The sequence below is a fragment of the Sabethes cyaneus genome, chromosome 3, assembly GCF_943734655.1.
Source record: "Sabethes cyaneus chromosome 3, idSabCyanKW18_F2, whole genome shotgun sequence".
NCBI lineage: Eukaryota > Metazoa > Arthropoda > Insecta > Diptera > Culicidae > Sabethes > Sabethes cyaneus.
The window spans coordinates 150415657-150431690 of record NC_071355.1 but is presented as its reverse complement, the minus strand read 5'-3'; positions in this window follow the sequence as shown (position 1 = coordinate 150431690).

Genomic DNA, 16034 nt, shown 5'->3' with positions numbered 1-16034 from the left:
ACTATTTTAATTATGTTGAAGAGAACCCATACGATGATATGAATTAAGTGCGAAATATGAACTGAGAACTAGATTTTGCTGTTGTTAGTAAAACTTTTAAAGCATGACACTCGTTGCAATGAGTAGCCAATAAGATTAGACAACTTGTATATATTTTGAATGGAAAATCATAATGCATAAATGACAAAACAACCGCTTCATGAAAATAAAAGTGGTACATGAATCGAATATGACCATAAATTAAATCAAATTAAGCATAATTTTTTGTACAATCACGTTGCCGTTCCGATGTAGATTAAGAATGCATAAAAGAAACTTGAAATATAGTGTTATATGAATTTAATTTGTTTTTTTTTTGTTAACTACTTCTGAAATTAGTTGGACTTCGTTACCATTGGCTGCCGGTAAGTAAATCTAGGATTATTTTAGTCTTTCTTGCGTGCCAGTATATTTCTAGTTACGTGCTTCAATTCATTTATGATTCCCATAATTTTGAATGTCAAACTGCTTCCAAATCGTATGTATCGGATGTCAAATATATGCCTTTAAAACATTCATTATCATCTACAGTTGTGCAGAGATCATAAAATTGTTGCATTTTATATATCACCTCCAATATTTTGCAAATAAACGCATTACGGTCTATTTTAAGATCTGTCGGGTGGTAAAAATGTAGTCCGTGATGGCGGAAGCTCCCCTGCAGGTAATTCCATACGGAATCTTGTGCTACCGATGATAGCCGGCGTTACTGGAACTGGGAGAGTACTTTGTAGGTGACCTTTATCAGCGTTATGCCGCTAATAATTGTAGCAGTCTAACTGATCACCGTTTCTGTAGATGGGACAAACAATTTGTTCAGTCCATTTCTTCGGTAGCTTCTCCTCTTCCCAAGTCTTGAAAATAACTTGGTAAAGCCGCTTCCCGTGTTTCTCGCTTGTGTTTATAAAACTCTGCTCGGTCCTTATTAGCGGCTTTGTTGGTCTTTATTAACTTAATTTCGTTGACTATTTGGAAAGTTAGAACGTTTCGTATAGTATTCGCTAATTCTTCGAAAACCAGAGATAATTCAGACGAAAACAATATGATGCGTTTTAATACAGGGGCTTCTACTTTACAAATGAACTATTAATGCATATTGTCGAGTTTCCTTGCAACGGTAAGTAACTTGTTTCAGAAAAGAATGGTGAAGAAAATTCATTCCCAAGGTTTCTAATTGATGCCATTTAGATTTAAGCGTGGGCCGCGCCTTTGAATATGCGCCCATATTCCTCCGCCTGGATGACCGCAAATGAGTCCAACTGTAACTCGACTTGCTACTACTTGTAGTTTTTTCATGTAAAATTGTTTTGTTAACCATTCCGGCGCAAGAATAGGTGTGTTCAGTGAGTTCCAACGTCAAAATCTCACTAACCTTTTAACTTTTTTTTATTTAAGGAAACATGTTGATCATAGATCAACAAGGAATGATGATCATAGATGGGCCTAGTGTTCAGCCAAAATGTGCGTGCGATAAGTTTTGTTGGTTGTTCTTGCAAGAGTTATGTCTGTCTGCGGCGTAACCTTACTAATAATTTATCTCTTCTTGTGATGCCTACAACTTTATTATTCTTCACATAACATGTTTTCTCCGTAGACCTTTCAAACAATTTGTGTAGGTTACCATAATCCGTATATCAATGGAAGTGCTGGTCAAACGGAAACGGAAGTTTGGTCAAAAGTTGGCCTAATCATAACTTATATTTTTAGTCGATTTTACCTTTCTGCATGAGTTATTTATTATACAGTATTTTAACAGTGTCAGCTAATTTTTTCATAGATTTAAATTGTTTAGTTCAGAGTTTTTCTTGTTTTTGAATTGATTTGCGTTTGTTTTGATTTAAGGTAACCCGGGGCAAGTGGCAAGTGGGAACGGAGCTCATAACTCTCCTCAACCTCATTTTCTCCAACCGAACCTTTCTAGAAATGAAAGATACAACTCAAACGCATGTATTAAAATTATAGATTTTTTATAACAGGCATTCCAAACATCAAAATTGGACTTTCAATTTGAGCGTTATTTTCAATTTGCGTTGTAAGTTTGACGCACCTTTTTATAAATGATATTTTGGCCACAGGCTTTACGTAAAAGTACATGTTTTTCTGACAGTAGGTAAACATAATGAGTGTATTAACAAATTACACCCGAAAACTAGTTGTTTAATTTGACAAAAGACATTAAAAAAAATGGGTCGAAATAAGGTCGGCACTTCAAAGCACCCGGGGCAAGTGGGACCTATAAAAACAAAGTGTTTCAGCACAAAACTTCCTGTCTTAATACATTTTTTAGATGAACTATCGAACATTTTCAGTTCAATTATATAATATTTATACCAGTAAAGCTTTAAAATAAAACCGAAAAAGACTAAACCAAGGGGCCCCAAAAAAGAATGCACAGCTTGTGAGGGAACAAACAGTTTGGTCACATTTTGGTTACACTTAAACGATGTTAATTGAATTTGGAAAGTCTAATTTGATATAATTAAGCAAATCTGCAATTGAAACAATAAAGTGTTGTGGTTATTAAAACGTAACTATCTCTTATGAGTAGCTCTACCGAATTGGGCATGGTATAACAAACAGACCATAATAGTATTTTCGAGCTATTAAACAATGATTAATCCTAAATTACGTCTCGCAAGAATTAGATACAACGACATATTCAACTACATTTCATTACAATAATGCTTTACAGCGTAATTGCTCACGATCTGTGTTTTATATAAATTATAAAGTTGCCTGTTGTGATCTGATTTTGTTACGCTATTGTTGAATGAACCCTTCGTACAAATATTGTTTTTGATTGCTTCTTGCAATGCGTTAACATTGCTGTATATTAAATTACACAATTTACTATTATTTTATGCTTTTTAATCAAATTTGAATATAGGTCCCACTTGCCCTGGTAAATGGGGCAAGTGGGACCTATCGCCATAATTTTGAAAATTCTCCTCCAGATTCATTTCATGTAAATTGATAGGCCTTTTTCGTAATTAATCCTTCGAAGTGATACCACTGAAGAGTTTCTGTGCTAAAAGAATTTTGAAATAATCATAGGTATAGAAAACACAGTGAAATAAACCCAAACTATGCATTTTTTAGGTCCCACTTGCCCCGGTGTACCTTATTAGATTTTGTTCAAAATAATAGACCAAATCATCATACCGTCAATTGACAGATACTGGCGCCCTTGTTTACATTTTAGAAAACTTTCCTTTCCGTTTATAGCGATTGTTCGTGTTTTTTAACATTTTACAGGCATAATGGCTTTTAGATTTAATTCTAATGCTGTTTAAACTCGGTTTAAACAACAAACTTGCTGTTTAAACAGTTGAAACTTTTTTGGATTCTGCGGTCTGTTTGTAAACAAGGGCGCCAGTATCTGCCAGATGACGTCATCTTGATTTGGTCTATTGTATCCGAAATTAGGGGGAAGTCCTCTATGCTCAGACATTTCAGCTTTTTAAGATAAAACTCAAAAAAATACTGGGTGTACAAACAGCTCAAATCGAAAACTGTCCTCTATGCTCGGACATGATAAACTCATATATTAAAACCTGCATCAATAGAAGAAAACGATCCTAGAATAATTTAAAACTCCCGCACAAATCTTGTGAGTCCAGTCCATGCAGGTTTGCTGCATAAAAGTTGAATATATTGAATATAAAGTTCTATTCACATAAATTTTTTATTGAGTGTGCTGGTAATGCGGAATGCACGTGAAAATGTACGCGACAACTCCATTTACAAGGCACGTTGACAGGTTGACGTCAAACTGGTATTTTGCTGCCATTTTTTTGCTGATTTTTTTCTACCTTTTGCATTGCTTAACTAATTTTATTTCACGTAGGACTCAAAGATATAGCAATTCTAGACGAAGTTAGCAAATTTCGTTGATTACTTTACTGTCCGGTCATAGAGGGCAAGTTGGTGTCCGGCCATAGAGGACATGACGCAGTTTAAAACAAATAAGTTTTTTTCTCAAAATCTTGAATTTTATATCAAATTTGAACTGTTTCGGAAAACTACTTTATCAAGCCAACGTTCAGAAATATGGCATCTTTTATTTATTAAAAATATTTACAACTGCACCTTTATGAAATTTACTCGATTTTCTTTGTTTTATTGGTTGAACCGTTCGACAGTTCTCATTTGCTAACTTTTGGATACAAAGACGTCATAAATTGGACACCATGAAACCAGCTTTGTTTTTAAGAAATCCTAGTGTCCGGCCATAGAGGAGCCTATTAAGAAATTCAATTAAGGGAAGACCCTACCCTACACACTATTGCTTATACGAGCTCGATCGCGCTAGGTTCCTCCTGCTAATAGGTATTTGGTTTTAGACGTATTTATCACTAATCCAACCTTTACTACTTTAAGTTGCGGTATAGTATACTGCTCAGCAACCACCTGGAACGCCCTTCCGGCAATGTCCACGTCATCAGTAAAACAGATAAATTGGCTAGATTTAATGAAGATCGTACCGACTTTTTGACGAGAGCCGGGAGTGGAGAATTCCTCTCCATTGTACTTGGTTCTGAGCTACTCGTTGCCAATTCGTTGCGAACCTTAGAAGATACGGTACTATCAGACACCTGAGTAGACAACTCAGGGAGTGGGATTAGGTATCCCGACCCCCTTAATGGGGCGTGAGGATCCAGACCCACTAAAACCCTACTCGATTCTCCAGCCTCAATCCCCCTGGCACCACTTTATCGGTATTACTTCACTTCACTTCGGTATTACTGTTTATTCGCCGTTGATCGGTTCTCCAGCGGTTTTGTAGCTCAAGTACAATCTGGGTATCAACCGCATTGACCACTCCCCAGACGTCCGAGCTAGAACACATCCTTTGGACTAAGTTATCCGGAGTAGTGTCCTGTCCACTCTCTGCCATCATATTGCTTCTAGCGCCCGCGAAACGAGGGCATATGAAGAAAGCATGTTCTGCAGTTTCCGCAACATCCACGCATTCGGGACACGCGGGGGACTCCACATGCCCAAACTTGTGCAGATACTGTCTAAAACAACCATGTTCTGAGAGAATTTGTGTCAGGTGGAAGTTGACTTCGCCGTGGCGCCTGTCGACTCAGTCGGATAGTTCCGGGATAAGTCGATGTGCCCAGCGGCCTTTTGTGGAATTAGACCATGCCTGCTGCCATGTGGTCATCAAGGCCGATCTTGTGATACTCCGTATGCCTCTAGTTCCACGTTGGTTGAAGCACTCTATATCTTCGCTAATAATGATGCCAATAGGCATCATACCCGCTAAGACGCAGATTGCGTCATGTGAAACTGTGCGATACGCATTCGCTACTTTCAAGCACATGAGACGATAGGTACTTACCAGCTTACCTAGGCAGCTTTTGGTTCCTAACGCCGATGACCACACCGGTCCGCCATACCTAAGTATGGACTGGACCACATTGGCTAATAGTCTTCGCTTGCTGCCATATACCGCAGAGCTATTAGACATCCTACGAAACAATGCCGAAATAGCTGTGGAAGCCGTCTTACAGGCATAGTCGACGTGGCTCCCGAACTTAAGCTTATCGTCGACGATGACTTCCAGGAATTTTAAGAAATCCAGGAATATTTCGCGTTGACGAAATAGTGCAGTCCCCGACGCTGATCTTTGCTTGCTGCACCGACTTGCGGCTGTTCGCCACGATAACCTCCGTTTTATGATGCGCTAGTTCCAGCGCATTCAATCTTCGACAATGCTTAACGAGTGGGCAACCGTCAACTCAACCTCTCTCATAGATTCACCGTAGACTTCCAAGGTGATATCGTCCGTTCAATACCTCGTCATACATGACGTTCCACAACACTGGACCCAGTATGGAACCTTGCGGAATCCCTGCGGTGATTGCAACGTACTTCTGACCCTCCTCCGTGTTGTAGCATAGCATACGATTCTGGAAATAATTTTCCAGAATCCTGTACAGCGACACCGGTACTTGGACGTTCCGAAGCGAGTTGGCTAAGGAGTCTCAACTAGCGATATTAAGCGCATTTCTCACGTCGAGCGTGACAACTGCGCATGAGCGGATACCCGTCGTCTTACGCTGGATTGCCACCTCGGCTGTCTTAGTGACCAGGGATGCCACATATAATTTTGTGTTTTTTGTTGAAAAAATCTGGCCATCTGTACAGCGAGGAAGAATATCTGTGCAAAAATCTGTCCAATGCAAAAAAATGAGAGTGAAAGAGACGGAGAGTCATTTTGCTGAATATTTCCGTCTCTTCCACTCTCATGTAAAAGCTCAAAAATCTGTTTAATCTGTGTAATTGGCGAAAATCTGTATTCTATGCATACAGATTCTGTACAGGCGATTTCTTTCAAATATCTGTTAAACACAGAATAACCTGTGAATGTGGCAATCCTATAGTGACAGACAAGATGGCATCCACCGCAGGTTTGCCTTCACGGAAGCCGAATTGGTTCCTTGACAGACCGTTTGTACCCTCCCTGTACTGTACGAGTCTGTTGAAGATAACTCTCTCCAGCACCTTACCGGCAGTATCGAGCAGACAGATCGGCCTGTATGACGAGGGGATACTCGGAGGTTTTCCTGGCTTCGGCAATAGAACCAGGTTCTGTCGCTTTAATCTGTCCGGGAAGTGACCATCTTCCAGGCATCTACTCATTACTGCCCCGAATAATTAGGAAGTCTCCAAAATAGCCGCTTTAAGGGCCAAATTCGGGATTCTTCTGGTCCCGGTGCCTTGCTCACCTTTAGGGATTTAGCGATCTCAATAAGTTCCTCGTTCGTAACCGTCACTTCCACCCCGCCCACTAAATGTTCGGCATGGAGGCCGACCATCTTACGCTATGGTCTGAGATACCGAAACGTCGGCCGTGGAACGACACAGCGGCCCGACGCCAGGGCCTTGGCTCGTGGCGAGGAAAGAGGCCCTCGATGATCCGCTCCAGCATCTTTGGTGATCGCTCTGCGGGCGCCATCATGCCCTTGGTCTTTACCATTACGACACTGTAGGCTTCATTCCACGGGTTCGTATTGGCACCAGCACAGAACCTTTCAAAGCAGGCTCGCTTACTAGCTTTTATCCCACTCTCAAGCGCTGCGCGTGCAGCAACACGTGCTACTCGACATTCAGCCGTGCCTTCGTCCGAACGAGTTCTTTGCATAATTCTCCTCGCACGAAGGCATGCTCAGTTCCTTCTTCTGTCCACCAGTAAGCCGATGACTTCCCATACCTAGATCGGCCTTTCCTAGGCATGTTAGCGTCACACGTTCGCGACAGTACCTCAACCAAATGATCAGCGTTCGGGTCGAGCATACCGCGATCACCGCACTCTCTCCGGATCGCTTCCACAAACACTTCGGGATCGAAGTATGATGTCTTCCATCCACGGGTGGTTGGAGTGTCGGCACTACCCGCCACATGCCGCCTTGTTACCTGACCGACACCATAGCGGACCACCTGATGGTCACTGTGAGTACAGTTACTGTCTACCCTCCAGTTTTCTATCAGACGATGACTTCTGAATGTCACGTCAGTGATAGACTCCGCACAATTCCTACTGAAGGTGCCGACGTGGGCCAGATCTACGTTGAGCTTTGCCAGAGCCTCAAGCAGAAACCGACACCTATGGTTCGTGCGACGACTTCCCCACTCTACCGCCCAAGCGTTAAAGTCGCCCACCACAACCGCCGGCCTTAGACCAGTCAGCGCAACTGATGCTCGATCTACCATCCGCGTAAACTGCTCGATAGACCATCTCGGCGGAGCATAACAGCTGCAGTAGAACATTCCACTCACTTTGGCAACCGCAAATCTGCGGTTGACACAACCTCTTGAACCGGGAACCTGCTTGACGTCCATATAACCGCCGTCCCGGACCCATCCGAGATCCAGTTGCCGTTTCTGGCAGGAGTACGATATGGGTCCGAGATGATGGCAATGTCCGTTGCCGACTCGGAAACTGCTTGGTGTTGCAGCTGCTCAGCCGTGCTGCAGTGGTTCAGGTTGAGTGGTGTCACCTGCACTATGATCGTGGCTTGGTCGCCGGTACACCAGCCGGATCAAGCACTTGAGCGGCTCCGCGCAGTCCCTTGCTTTATGGCCAGCACTGTTACATCTCCTGCACAATTGACTCCTATCTGGCCCCTTGCAGTTCCAGGCCTTATGCCCGTCGCCTTATGCGGTCGCCTTACTGCTGTTGATAGCGCTCTCCTTAGCTTTCTCAGCCGCGTTGCGACACGCCGTCAACGGGCAGGCATCCGTCTATACTGACTTCGACGACCTCTCCACCAGGCGCCACGAGGTCGATGTGCGTTTTAGTCGCTGCACACAAGGTTCTCCGAAGCATGAGCAAGCTCTGCTTCAGGTCCTTGGAGAAATCGCCGCGATCTGACGTGAACTCGATGATTATATCGAGCTGCTGTGACGCTGCTACCACTTTAGGTAGTGCGTCACTATTCTTTCTTTTGGCTGGCAAAGGGTGAACATGTGCATTCCATAACCTCTGTTCATTAACTCCTATTCCTACCTCCACGAGGTGCCGGCTGGGGTACGCAACTTCGGTTGTCGTATGCTAACAGGAAAGGGGGCACAGTGGCTCCCGCCCACATTAAGATGGCAGCCCCATCAGCGGGATAAGGACCTTAGGTTAACAGCCTACTGTACCAGAACACACAAAAAGTTAATGAAAATGAAAGAAGAAATCTCTCCGGATTATTGGCAACGACCTTTAGCATGAAAACACGGACACGAATCGGAACATGGAATATACTGACCCTTGCCCAGCAGGGCAAGCTGGCTCAACTTGCAAGGGAAGCTAGCCGCCTGAAGCTTGAAATCCTGGGGCTGAGCGAGGTCCGCTGGCCGGGTACTGGCGAACACAGGACATCATCCGGGCAAGTCTTGCTCTACTCTGGCATACGAGGTGAAAATGCTACTCGAGAAAGAGGAGTTGGATTCCTACTGAGCCCAGGGGCACGTGCGGCCCTGATGAAGTGGGAACCAATAAATGAGCGAATAATCGTTGCCAGATTTAGAACACGGGTTAGGAACCTTACGGCAATCCAGTGCTATGCGCCAACAGATGCTGCCGACCTGCAGGAGAAAGGGAGCTTTACAGCCAGCTGAACAGCGTGGTTGAGAAAATCCCGAAGGGGGACATCCAAATTCACATAGGCGACTTCAACGCGAAGATTGGCTCAAACAACGCGGACCTTGAACGCGTCATGGGACGTCCTGGTTTAGGAGAGATGAGCGAAAACGGGGAGCTGTTTACAGAATTCTGTGGTAATAACGACATGGTCATTGGTGGATCGCTCTTCCCCCATAGACCAGTACATAAAGTCACGTGGGTTTCCCGCGACGGCCGAACAGAAAACCAAATCGACCACATCTGCATCAGCCGGAAATGGAGAAGGAGCCTTCTTGAAGTACGCAACAAACGCAGCGCTGACATTGCATCCGACCATCATCTTGTTATCGCTGAGATACGTCTGCGCGTCGCACGTGTCCTACGACGGGAGGAGAAAGTTGGGTGCCGCTACGACGTCCGCCGATTGGAGAATCCTGAGGTGAAAAGGGCCTTTGTTGAACAACTTGAATCTCGAGCCTCGGAGTTGCCATCTGGTGGAACCGTCGAAGAGCAATGGACCGGCATCAAGAACGCCTTCATCACGACCAGTGATGAAACCCTCGGCAAAGCGCGCAGTGGGCGGAGGGAGTGGATTTCGGATGAAACTTGGAGGAAGATCGACGAGCGGAGAGAGGCGAAAGCCGGCATTGAGCGAGCGCGGACCAGATCGGCTAAGACAGCTGCCCGTCAACGATACGCCGAACTGGAGAGGGCTGTTAAACGTGCTTGTAGGCGGGACAAGAGAGCCTGGACGAACTCCCTAGCCAAACAAGGAGAAACCGCCGCCGCCAATGGTGATATCCGTTTGTTGTACGATATTTCTCGCCGCCTTAGTGGTGCCAGGATGAATACAAAGATGCCGCTAAAGGACAGAGCTGGTCAGCTATTGACTGACCGTACAGAACAGCTTAAGCGATGGACTGAACATTTCGAACAACTCTTCCGAGTTTCAAATGTCAGAGACCAACAAAACCAGCAGCGTACGACGCCTACAGTTCGTCGAATAAATCGCGTGAACTCGGAGGCGCCATCGCTGGATGAAATTGTAGCAGCCATCAAGAGTATGAAATCCAATAGAGCGCCAGGGATAGATCGTATTTCAGCCGAAATGCTCAAAGCTGACCCATCTTTGTCAGCCCAGATGATGCATCAGCTTTTCAGCAATATTTGGGAAACCGCAACTTTTCCGGTGGACTGGATGCAGGGCATATTGGTCAAAGTCCCTAAGAAAGGAGACCTAACGGAATGCGGTAACTGGCGTGGCATCACGTTGCTCTGTATTACTCTCAAAGTACTTTGTAAGGTAATCCTCAACCGGATCCAGGAGAAGATCGACGCTACTCTCCGGCGGCAGCAAGCTGGATTCCCTGCTGGCCGATCATGTGTAGACCATATCACAACGCTCCGCATTATATTGGAGCAGATCAACGAATTCCAGGACTCTCTTCTGCTGGTGTTCGTTGACTTCGAAAAGGTGTTCGACCGACTCAATCACGAAAACATCTGGGGCGCACTTAGGCGTAGAGGAGTTCCAGATAAGCTAGTCCATCTCAAGGAGGCTCAGTACGAGGCGTTCTCGTGCAAGGTTTTGCACGACGGCGTCTTGTCCGACCCCATAAGGGTTACTGCTGGCGTGAGACAGGGCTGCATTTTATCACCGCTTCTGTTTCTCATCGTTATGGATGAGATATTAGTTGGAGCAATTGACAGTAGACCAAATCGATGATTGCCTTGGAATCCTCTAACGATGACCTCGAATGACCTCGACCTAGCCGACGACATTGTCTTGCTCGCACAACGCCGAAACGATATGCAGAGCAAGTTAGACGACCTCTCCGAGAGCTCCCAGGCAGCAGGTCTTACAGTCAATGTAGCGAAAACTAAGTCTATGGTAGTGAACACTGACAATTCCACCAACTTTACAGTAGCGGGACAACAAGTTGAGCAGGAAGCCGTCATTCAATATCTTGGTAGCCAAACAACGCCCGATGGTGGTACCAAGACTGATATAGCCACACGGATCAGGAAGGTCAGGGGTGCCTTTGCAGGTCTGCGAAATATTTGGCGCTCAAACCAGATCACTCTACGTACGAAAACCCGAATCTTTAATTCAAACGTTAAATCCGTACTGCTGTATGCCTGCGAAACGTGGTGCGTCTCAGCGGAGACAACGCAAAAACTGCAGGTATTCATTAACCGGTGCCTGCGATATATTATTCGTGCCTGGTGGCCTGATAATTGGATATCCAATGAGGAACTCCATCGTCGGTGTCATCAACGGCCGATAGCCACAGAAATTCGTGAGCGTAGGTGGAAGTGGATCGGACACACCTTGAGGAAAGGAGCGAACGAGGTTTGCAGAGCAGCACTCGACTGGAATCCACAAGGACAGCGTAGAAGAGGCAGACCCAGTGGCTCATGGAGACGGAGCTTAGCCAACGACATCCGGGCTGTAGACGAGAACCTGTCCTGGCGACAGGTAAAAGCCATGGCGGGTAACCGTCAGCAGTGGAGATCTCTGATTTCATCCCTTTGTTCTGCCGGACCGGCGGACATGGACACATAAATCACTATTCTTTCCCATCGCCTTGATTAGCGCTGGGCCGTTCCGTTGTCCGGCATGGTAGGCATACCGCTGCCTTTGCCACTCACACTAGCGCTTCTAGGTGCATCCTTCTCCACCCTTGGTGAAGAACGCTGGAGGCCTCCTCCCGTGAACGGGTTTGCTGCTTTTATTAGCGACAGCCTGGTCATCGCTGCGTCCGGCGTAGATGTAGTTGGAGCGACAGGTGTGCCGCTTCCTTTTCCGTGTTCTATGATCTTTTTCTTTTACTCATGCAGGTTTTAATAGATCTTATTATTATGTCCGAGCATAGGCCACAGTTTTCAATTGGATCTAATTTATACTTTCCAATTTCAAATTTAATCTTGCTGCGTAAATTTTGTTGCTTAGTATTTTTTGCTTATGATATTGTTTTTCTTCACATTAAAGGGAAAATAGATGTAATAAAGCCGGAATTTATTCAGTTTTATCTGAAAACCTCAGGTGTCCGAGCACAGAGAACTTGCCCCTAATGGTTAGAAGTCAATGCGTGCAGAGGTTTTAATGGGGAGATCTGGTTTGGTCCGCACCATGTCTACACCTGGGCAACACTGGTTTAGGAGGTAATGAATAATATTTTGGTACATATAGCATTAGTACATTACTAGGTATATATTTTTTGTGGAGCCCTAAGATTTTGCTTTGTTGTTACTATCATAGTAAAGTTCAACAGCATTCTGGATCTGTCATCTGATGAGTAGTAATGCTTATGTCAAAACCGCTTTGTATAACATTATCAAAAGCTTCAATCATTTGACGTAAGGAAGCAGATCTGTACAAAAAATCAATGTGACAGTTGCAAGTTCGTATAACTGCATCGTGGCTCTTGCTAGTTTCAGTTCTATAGCAGCTTCGCAGTCAGTCCAGCACTTGTTAGTTTAATGGGAGGTTACGCAAGGAACATAATATAGTAACCCGTCGCTGGATGAAAGATCAACAATATTTACTTCCCTGGTTATCCAACATTTCAACTCCAGGATGAGCAAAGTGAATAAAATGTGTTGAAGTTTGATAATTCTGCTGTACGAGCCTTTTTCATCGAATGCTGCTTATGCTGACCAGTGGCGCAGTCAGGTAGCTTCGTGGGTCGAAAATTGTTTTATTATTGATATTACAACAGATTTAATAGCAGAATTGAAAGGTTGAATACACAATTTGAGTTTCGCAGACAACTTTTTTTTTCAGAAGAACCTTTCTCTAGTAAGATTTTGGCTACGCCACCGACAGTGTCCACCGTCCGGGACGGAGGTTGTTCAGTGCATACCGATAAGTCGCGAAATGGACTTCACAACGGGAAAAGATACGGCCATTCATTTAATTCATTTACGTGTTTTACCGTCGGTTAAGTATGCGCTTATTGAGTTTTCTTGTAAGTGCATAATATAATGTGTGTTTATAATACGAATTAAATCCGGTCCGCGGAAGGCAGGCCAACTACCACCGAACCTCCGTCTTCCCCCCGGAGTCTATTTCCACCGCACCGGGATGGCATAACGAGGAGCGACTGGTTTTATTGAGTTGTTTATTGCGGATGTTTCAAGCGCATCTTCGATCCTCCTCGGGTCCGTCGCGTGCTGTTTAATTGCGACCATACCTTGGCAGCACCGGGGCGATTGTTCCGATGGGTAGGATTTAACGTGTGTGAAAATCTACGTCAGCGTTGTGGTTAATTATTTCTTACAGTACAGAAAAAAAATTCTACATTTTTGTTGCGCTGAGTTAACCATGGCAACTTTGTCGTTCCAACAGAGAAGTCACATTTTATTAGAATAAATTTTTATACCCATTGAATTATATTTGATGAGACGTATATCGTTGTACTACAGTTGTAAATTTAAAAAGTGGTGATAACTCAAAATAAGGAGAAGAAAAATACTAGTTCATAACACTGGATTGTTTGGAATGTTTTGTGCACTGTTTCAAAAGTAAAATCAGTAATGCACTAGTGTCATAGACCTAATCTCAAACCAGTACAAATGATTCAGCACAATTCGTTTTTTTTTAAGTTTTATCTTTTTCCTCGACTAGATGAGAGTGCAATCCACTGTAGCAAATAAATGAGTTTCCCAATTTATCAAAATCATAAATGAAGACCCACCAAATAGACACTTCAAGAAGGCGGCGAACGCGCTCAAATCGGCACAGATAGGAGGGAAAAACCGACAGACCGGCGGGCAGGCAGCTGTGTGGCATGTTGTGGCGTTTGTGCGGCAATCGGTCAAAAAACATGCATAGCACCTTCAACCGTAACTGCCAACAACGCCACCGCGTTGAAACTATATCCAACATTGACCTCCTTCCACCATCAATCTACACGCCTTTTGGGCTGACTGGTTGAAGCGCGCATTTTGATTCCTAGGAAACAAAACAGAGACTCCGAACGTACAGTCCTACCGCCGCCGCCGTCCAGTCCACGGGTCTGAATGTATGCACAAAAAATTATTGAATTGAAGTTTGACACGATGGGATCAAGCCTTTCCACGAGCTCTTCAAACAAGCTTGCTCGAACAAGGTTATGGCACCAATTTCGGCTGGGTCGGAAAGGAAGAGAAGTCTAGCAGCAGCGGATCGATTGAAAATGAGAGAAAACAAATCATCCGTATCGGTTTGTTAATTTGTAAATCATAAATATTTATAAAAGTAATTGATCATTTCTTTTTGATTGGAAACCGATCATATTTTCAAAACACCAACAGGGCTCTTAGCGCTTGAGATCATCAATCGTGAGCGAGTGTGTGTATGTGTATGTATGTATGGATGTGTGTACATTTGAGTATCTTATGTAGATCCGATCTGCTTTGGGTAGTGCTAGGCCGCCCGCCATCGACGCTCTTTGGGCTATTGGGAGCACTCAACTAACAAGGGGTTAAAAGATGTATTTAAAGAGACCCGTAACTTATTTCATTACTTGATTTATACAAATATTCAAAACGGTTTCAACAAAACGGTTAAAGTGACTGACGTTTTTTCGAAACCTTCTGTGGACCCCTCGCCGCTTGACATCTGCACAAGTTTATTCTTATTGAAATGTGAAGATATCAATTTATTTATAGCGCTAGCACGTTCACTTCTAAAGGATCCGAACCCGATTCAGGGGCAGCGGCCGGTTCTGATGACGACTAGTCGGTTCATCACCACCACCGGCAGCGTCAACCTTCTCTAGTGTTTTGCTGCCCATAGTTGCCGGAATCCCACTTGGGATAAGTTGAAACTGTTATCGCACTGTACGTTCGTCCATATTTATGTTTGTTATGCGAGCACACCTCACTGCACTCTTGTTTCATTTTCGTTCCACCGCGTAACTGCATACCGCGGTGGTGCTGTTGGAAGTGGAAGCAGAGCAAAGCCCCCCTCCGGACTGGCCATTCGTTCAGTCATCCGCTTAAATATATCATATTACATGCGGAATTACCTTCGCTGCCTTCCTCATTGAGCCGACCGGGAGACGCACGCCTATCAGAAAGGTATCAAAAGCATTAATTATCTCCGTTCCTCTCAGTCCATTTTCCGCGAGCTGTACAGGACTGTAGTTGGCGCTTTCCGTACACAGTCCTAAGTAGTTTGTTCGAGACCATGCGGTACTTGATTTGAGATGTTGATTGGAATATACCTACTGCAATTGACTGCGGTTGTGTGACCAGAACATCATTTGAATCCTTTTATGTCATTAAACGTCGGAATCGAAAGAATGCAAATAAATGCAGTACCAATAAAAGTTGAAAAGCTCGGTTTAGTATAATGTCGTTTATTTGAATACATTGTTTAGTTTCCACAAAAGGTTTTTGAAGTTCAAAAAACTAGAGAGCTAATACTTGCTATTAATTTATGGATCCATTTCTGCTAGTTGTCTCCTTAAAGAAAACAATTATACAAAAAAATCAGATATCAGTTAAATTGATTTTGGCAGAAATCCACAAACCGAAAAAATTTCCGATAAAAAAGGTTGCTTCAGACGTCCAACGGTACTGAGCGTTCAATGAAAGTAAACATGTAATTGCAGCTTATGAATGAATGGGTTAAAGTGGGCATTATTTTTTTTTTCGTCGTCGTCGCCGTAGTCGTCGTCGTAAGCTGCATGCCAGAGAACCCTGGAGACACGTGAGAGGAAACAATGCTATTCAATTCGTCCCACAAGTGATGAACTTGTGACCTCCTGTCTCATTTTTTTCTCCCAACTCACCGGGCCCAGCCAGCCAGCCAGCCCCGGATTGCAACGCTAAGAGCTTGCTAGCATTTGCTTTGAATTACCTGGGTCCCAAACGCGCTTGCGGT